This window comes from Grammomys surdaster, unplaced genomic scaffold (genome assembly GCF_004785775.1).
Source record: "Grammomys surdaster isolate TR1022 unplaced genomic scaffold, NIH_TR_1.0 144, whole genome shotgun sequence".
NCBI lineage: Eukaryota > Metazoa > Chordata > Mammalia > Rodentia > Muridae > Grammomys > Grammomys surdaster.
This window is the reverse complement of record NW_021604602.1, coordinates 434,513-442,257: the sequence shown is the minus strand read 5'-3', so window position 1 is coordinate 442,257 and position 7,745 is coordinate 434,513.

Here is a 7,745-nt window from a genome sequence, read left to right as displayed (position 1 = left end):
CTCAGAAACCCGCCTGCCTCTGCCTCCCAAGTGCTGGGATTATAGGCGTGCGCCACCACTGCCCAGCCTTCCCTGCTTCTTTCTCAGTGGTTTCCTCCAGCTTTGAATGAGTGGTGCCTGTGACCTTTGACCTATCTTTTCCAGTCCCTGGCTCTGGAACTTTCTCTTCCTTTGCACTTCTTCCAACAGGTGAAATCAGTAAGCACAGGTGTTCTGTACCCCATCTTTTGTTTAGCTTTGTTGCTTTTCAGTTTTGTTTCTTGAGACGTCCTCTTACTAAATAGTCCAGGCTGGTCTTGAACTCTTAATCCTCCTTCCCCGTTCTCCCAAATGCTAGGTTACAGGCATGCACTCCCATGCCTGGCTTCTGTGTGCCATCTTGATCCATACATGCCTTTGGGTTTTCTGCCTGGTGGGTTAGGTGGCTCGTGACCCTGCTAACTTCACTGTGAACTTGTCTTGGATGAGAAGCTATGAGACACGAAGGGCCAAAGAGCATCAGGCGGCGGAAGAACGCTGTGTTTGCAGGCTCAGGGTGGTGTTCTTTCTCCTTCCTTTCAAGTTTTGCCAGCTGTTCCCATGGAACACTTAGCTCTCCGAAATCCTTGCAAGACGTCGTCTGTGTGCTCACATGGTTTTTTGCCCTGCTGTACCGACCACTCCAGCCCTGACTCTCATGCAGGGAACAGCTCCTCTACACTAGCATGTGCCAGACAGCAGACAAGGCCCTCTACCAGCTCATGTCTGGAGTTTAGGCAGAATTTCCTCCTAAAAGCCTTGGCTTTCCCTAGCTGTTGATGACAGAGTCCGGGGGGCTACTGGTCAGGTGTGACTTTGGAGAGGTGTGCTCCGGCACACTCTCTGACCCAGGCTGGATGTTTCTCCACTGCTGGGCTTAGCCCAGACCCAGCAGCACTGTAAGCCATGGCATTGAGAAGGCAAGGATTCTCTAAGTCCTAGTCTGTTTGGTGGCATTGGGGGCCATGTGAAGGTCCAGCACCGTCTTTAGAGATGAAGGTATGGAAGAGCGTGTGAGTCTTCAACTGTAGTCCAGACAATTCAGTAGGATATAAATCAACACAAGACAAAACAAATCGAGGAAAGACTCATTGCCTATCCAGCCAGTGACTTTGGGATGGCCAAATCGAAAGTTTGTATAAAATTCCAGCCACCCTCAGTGAGGCATCTGAACACTCCAGAAGCACATCTCACCAGAAGTCAGCCAATGAGTGGGAGGGTTCCTTGAAAGAACATGATGAACCTGGCTTCCATGGTGAGGTCTGTGGCCTTCTGTGGATGTCATTGGCTTGGTGTTGTCAGTTCCTTCATGTGAGTTCATCTTTTCCTTAAACTCCAGAGGGCTCGGTGTAGTCTGAGGCCTAGCCTCCCTCTCTGTCTTGCTTGGAGACACTGCCCTTAGGGATCTCCACTGGCTTTCCTGTCTGGACTTACGATGAAGCAGATGCAGTACCCACGATCTGCAGCTGGGTAGCAGGCAAGTCTTCTAGCCTTTCACCCTGGCGAGGCAGCTGTTCCCATGAGCACATCTGGGATCTAGGTCAAGTAGCTGCAGACTGTTGGTGCTGGTGTCCTTTTCTCATTGGCTGAAAAATGCCATGGAGGTTCCCCTTACCCATCAGCCCAGAGTGAGAAGGAACAGCCAGCGCTGTGCCTCCTTCCCCGATGACATTCACTTGATCGTGGCTTCTGCCAGCTTCTCTTCAGTCCCACACTACTAGACTTCAAGTGTCAGGTGCCCGGTCTTAAATCTAGCAACTTTTACAAGAGGAAGTGTTAAGCCATTGTATACTTGTAAACTCACTTGGCCCTGCCAACAGTTCAGGAAAGTGTTTCCTTCAGGAAGAATTAAAAAAAAAATCTGGACAGAAAGATAAGGTGGTCACAGCCTAGAGCTGACTAACTCTGACTTATCGTGATGAACTTTACTGCTTAGAAAAACAAGGAGGAGATTCCAGTTCCGGGGCACCAGTCCATTTGGGACTTGTGGGTGGGATTCTCTGAGCTAGCCCTTCCTTACCCTATTCCCACAACTCTGTCTTCCTATCAAGTTTCTGTATGCTTTGACCCAACCTGTGTCATAAGTACTTAAATCCCTCGGGAGCACGTGAAGTCCGTGGTTAGCCTCTAGCTTGTAGCAGTAAAATCGCACTATCCAAAAATCACACACACCCCCAGGTAGCTTCAGTCAATACCCAGTCCTGTCCCCGGCTGCCCCACCCCCACCCCCTTCTCCATCTCCAACACGTTTCTCAGAGAAAGAATTCAGACTTTCTCCTTCAAACATAAACCTAGAGAAAGGGGTGGGTTTAAAAGAACACAGTGGAAAAACAAGTGTTGAAAGCCAGCCATGGTGATACACACCTATAATCCTAGCACTGAGGGGTCTGGGGCAGGAGTGTTGCCAGCCAGGATTAAGACATGAAATCCTATCTCAAACCAAACCAAACCAAACCAAAAAAAAAAAAAAAAACCAAAAACAAAACAGAGAAAAAGAAAGAACAATCCACAAAAATAAACCTTAAAGAAGATTTTGTTTTTAATGTGTGTGAGTGTTTTGCCTGCGTATACATATTTGTATTGTGTGTGCCGTGCCCTTGGAATCTAGAAGAGGGCCTTGGAACCCCTGGACATGGAGTTGCAGATGGTTTTGATCTACCCTGTGGATGCTGAGAGCCAAACCCAGGTTGTCTGTAAAACCTTCTAAAGCATTAAAACAGGCAGAAGACCATGACTCCCTTGGATAAAGTTATAATCGTGGGGATCCATTTTTTTCTTTAAAAGTCATGAATTTTGCATTGTTATTTTTTAAAAAGGAAGGAAAGACAGACAGACCGACCTCAGTTGTTTCAGCGACCTCAAAAGTCAATAGGCACTGAACTGCAAGGCTGGGTGGGAAGGGCAGCCTCAAAACGCCACTTTCTTAAATGCCACGTTGAGTGACGATTGAGGCATGTTTTACTTAAAGGAAATCTGGGGAGTTCCCAAGTTTAAGATGGTCTCTGACCTGGGAATCCTGGCTCAGCACCACGGAGGCTGCGCTTAGCTCTGGGAGGAAGCTTGGAGGACCACAAGCAAAAGCCCTCTGGGCTTTAAAGCCAGGCTTAGCCAGGCATCTCTGTTTTTGTCTCGGTTAGTGGCCTGTTTGCGTCATAAATGCACTTGTGTAAATGAATGGACTGCCAAATGGCCAAACCTTTGTCCCATTTGGTTTGATGTCCAGAAAAAGGTGCCTTGAAGAAATTTGGTCAGCTCAGGGTAACCTGATTGTTACAGGGTTTGGAGTAGAACCTGGGGGGGCTCTGTGCCCGTACCCCAGATTTCCATAGGAAATTTTTCTTTTGAAATTCAAGAATTCTGCTATAGGAATAGTTAGCCATAGGCAATTACCTGTATCTTTCCATCCCTCCCAGACTTTTCCTCTTGCCCTAGCTAAAGGAGCTATGTAAAACATCCCTGGGGTGTGGTAAGAAGGATCTACCTGAAAAGTGCACCTGCCTTCTGCCCTTGAAACTGGACCCTAAGATGCTACCTGTATTATTTACTCTTGTGCTGATAACTCGAACCAAAGATAAATAGGAAAATGTTACTCCCTCCCAAGCAATGTTGGGACAGGTTGTTAAGCCTGGAGGCAGGACGGTGTCCAGAGAATACCCTTCTAAGGCTGACCAGTGTTCATAGTCTTTGGGCCTGGGATATAGGTAACAGACTTAATGTTTTCTTAATGGCATGGTGGAGGACCTCGTGGCTTGTGCCTGCAATGTGCAGAATTGTTGGATACAAAAGCAACATGGTATTTTGTGGTACAAGGCTTATTTTTGTCTATTTAGTTATGCATAGCTACAGCTTTATTAAAAAAAAACAAAGGGAGCTTTAAAAAAACGCTGTACAAATGTCTGTTCTTATTTATTGATTATTGTAAATGGAGATATAAGTGGAGATTTGCATAATTTATACCTGTAGGGAACTCCCTGGAGTATTTGTTACTCGACTGTTTTCTATCATGGAACATTGGGCCTGGTGCTATGACGAATGACCTTGTGAAATCACGTGTATTCTTAAGAAACATTTTCAATATAAATTTCTTGAACTGATCACCTCTCTGCTAACTTCTTCGTGTGTGTTAGTGTGTGTGTGTGTGCGTGTGCGCGTGTGTTCTCTCCAACCAGAAATGACACTTCCCTTCCTTTCCTAGAAGTAAGTAGTACTTTACCATCTGGCCTTCACAGGGAACAAGCTCTTCCTGGGCTATGTCCACTTGTCTTGAGTCTTTTTTTAGCCAAGTTCTAAGAACGAATGACAACAGTTATGCCAGCCCCCTGAGTGTCTGCAGAAGCCTTGAAGTTCTCGAACTTCTGGGAAGCACCATAGTCCTTGGATGCACAGATTGAAAATAAGTGGTGTGATATTTGCATGTAAACCATACATGTGGTATTTGTATGTAAAGTATACGTGTCCTTCTTATACTTAAAGCACATGAGGATTACTCATGATCCTTGCTGTGACATGTGTACTTATGCGAACAGTTGTCATATTGTTTAGGGAATAACGGCAGGAAGACAGTCTGACCATGCTATGTGCAGTACAGATTCATGTGTTTGTGTGTGTACCATTTTTTTTTTAATCCCGTTGGTAAAGCCCTCAGTTCCTCACACAAGGGAACTGGCACAGTGGTACGCCCTGTAGCTCAGAGGTAGACTACTGGGGCAGCATTCCTTCTTCCCACTCCGCTTTTAAACCAGCCTTACGATCTATAGTAAGCTGTTAACAACCTGGTTTGCTGGTATGGTAGTGTATGCCTTTATTCCCAGAACTTAGGAGGCAGATCTCTGTGAGTTCAAGGCCAACCTGGTCTACTTAGTAAGTTGAAGATCTGTCTCAAGAACAAGACTAGCCTGGTTTTCTGAACCCAGAGCCCAGTCTTTGTGATAAGCTCCACTTATCTGCATACCTACTGATCTAGCACTTGAGAGGTACAGACAGGAAGATCAGAAGTTCAAGGCCAGCCTGGGCTACATGAGACTTTCTCTTAGAATAGGAAATAAAAAGGTGAGGCAATGACTCAGATGCTGCTCCATTAAGCAGGAGGACCTACCTAGGTCTGCAGGATGGCCCACATATCCTAGCACTGTGGGTAGTGGGCATGGGCAGAGATACCTGTATCCCTGGAGCTCGATGGCCCAGCCACTGTAGCTAATCAGTGAGCTCTGGGTTCAGACAGAGATAGTGGAAGACACCCAAGGGCAACTTCTGGCCTCCACATTGCAGGCACACATGTGCACATGTACATGTGCTACACAGAAACATAAAAATGATCTCTGTCTAGAGAGGTCTCCAGGCTTGAGTTATCAAGTGGCTGACCCCATCCTTCTCGCTGTTCTTGGATCTCTCATGGCTGTGTCATCCCTCTACTGAGGTCGCCATCTCCATGGTCCAAAATGGAGGCAGTATATTTAGACGCCTCATCACTGTCTGATGCTGCAGAACGGTGAGAGTGCCAACTGTGAGCCCCTACTGTAGGTGGCTAAGAAGGACCACACAGCGCATCCTGCCAACGGCCACAGCTACCAGGGGGAAAGCAACCGTCCTCTGGCTGGCCATGGGGTTGAGTGAATTGTATGGAAGACGGATGTGTTAAGTCAGCTTCTCCCTGCTTTTCAAATACCCGTGAGAGCAGTTTTTAAAGGTGTGCCTTACTTACCTTTCTATTGCTGTGAAGACACCATTGTAGGCATAAAGTTTTTGCAACCTACTTTTAATAAGGGTTCAACCTCTTCTCTAGCCCACCACCCAGCAGAGATAGTGGAAGAGAAAAGTTATTAGGCTATGGGGGAAGTGGACTTGTTCAGCAATAGTTTTTTTTTTTGGGGGGGGGCGAGCTCGATCTTCTTTGGCAGCAGTTCAGTCCCGTAGCAAACACCAAATATGACTCAGCAGCTGCAGACCAGTCCTCTCGGCAGGCAGACACCAGGCATGAGCCAGCAGCTGTTGTTCACTCCTGAAGAAATCAAAAGGCTTGGCAACTGGCCTGAGGCAAAGCCACCTAAGTGGCAAGTTGCCCCCAGGAACCTCACAGGCAGTTCTCTGCTGAGTTTCTCTCATTGGCAAGCATTACCACTAGTGAGCTCAACAATGCTATGGAAGGCAAACCTATACATACATGTTACTAGTGAAGACCAGAAACGTGGAGCAAACCACACCAATGCTCAGCACACTCATCTGTGGGGTCATATTTATTTATATTCCTTCATCAAGAGTTCCTTCACGTGTCTACTGTGGCCAAACGTCCTTTCACGTGTTTGCATTAGCAAGCCATCCTTTCACCTGTGTGCCCCAGCAAACCATCATTTGACGTGAGTGACTTTCCAAAGAAACTAGAAGCCTCCACTTCACACGATAGTCAAGGCAACTCCCAGAAGAAAAAGTTTATTTGGTGCCTACAGTTCAGAGGGTGAGTCCATGACCATCATGGCGGAGAGCATGACCTCAGGTAGCCAAGCCGCCAAAACAGTAGCTGAAAACTTCCGTCCTGACTTGAACCACAAGCATGGGACAGGGAGAGCTCACTGGGAATGGTGTGGACTCTTGAAAGCTCAAAGCCTACCACTCCCAGTGACATACCTCCCCCAACAGAGCCATGCCCCATGATCCTTGCCAAACAATTTCACCAATTGAAGACCAAGCGTTCAAACACAGGGGCCTGTGGGGCTATTGTCATTCAAACCACCACAGGGTAGAGGATTTATTTTTATTCAATCTCGGAAGAATCAACCTCTGTTCCGTCTCTAGCTGGATGGCTCTGGTGCTGTGACCTGAAGTCTGAGCATCACGGGAGAGACCATGAGACAGGGCACAGCAGTTCAGTTGGTGGTGGATAAGAGGCAGAGATGAGAGGAGGGGCCAGGCAGACATTCCTTAAAGACACAGCCTCCTACAGTGAGGCCCTGCCTCCTGACATTTCCACCCCTCCTAGTAATATCACCAATTATGAATCAACCAATAGATTAATCTATTGATGAAGTCCGAGCCCTCAGGATCCCAAAAGCCACCTCTGTGATCACTATTTGTCTGGGGACCTTGCCTTCAGTATGTGAACTTTTAGGGGGACGGATATTTCAACCATAATAAGTACAGTTTGCGACAGGAGCAAGCATCTTGAGTGACTCGTGCCTAAGTTCTAATGGTCAGGGGTTGGGCCAGCTGTGGCAGCTGGCTCCCTCGGCACACAAGCCTTCTGGTTGGGTTTTGGTGACAGAGGTCAGAAAGAAGGAAAGTCTAGCTTCCCTCAGGTAGAGCACACTAATGGTCTGGGGAGGGGACAGAGACATGAGGGTATTGTCTGCCATGTGCTGGGCATTCTCCCAGGTTGAGGGAAATATTAAATGAGCAATCCACGCTATCGCCAGCAAGGCATCAATGGACAGGCCAGCCTGTTCTCAGGCCAGCAGACTCTCTTACTCAGAGCTCCGAAATCAATCTGCTTGGCGCTCTAAGTTCCCATGGCGGGCTGTTGCCAAACTCCTGTGGCTGGCTGCGGTGCCCTGCCACCATACCTTTCTCTGGAACTCAGTTGAGTCGCCGCGTGAAGGAAAACACATTCTTAGTTTAGAATCTACGGGCAAAACAATCGGTGGGCACAGAAACTAGTGAATCCTGGTGGATCCGCCACCTACCTACATTGTGACTCTATGGACTCTCCTGTCCAAAAACGAAATACCTTTCTCCTG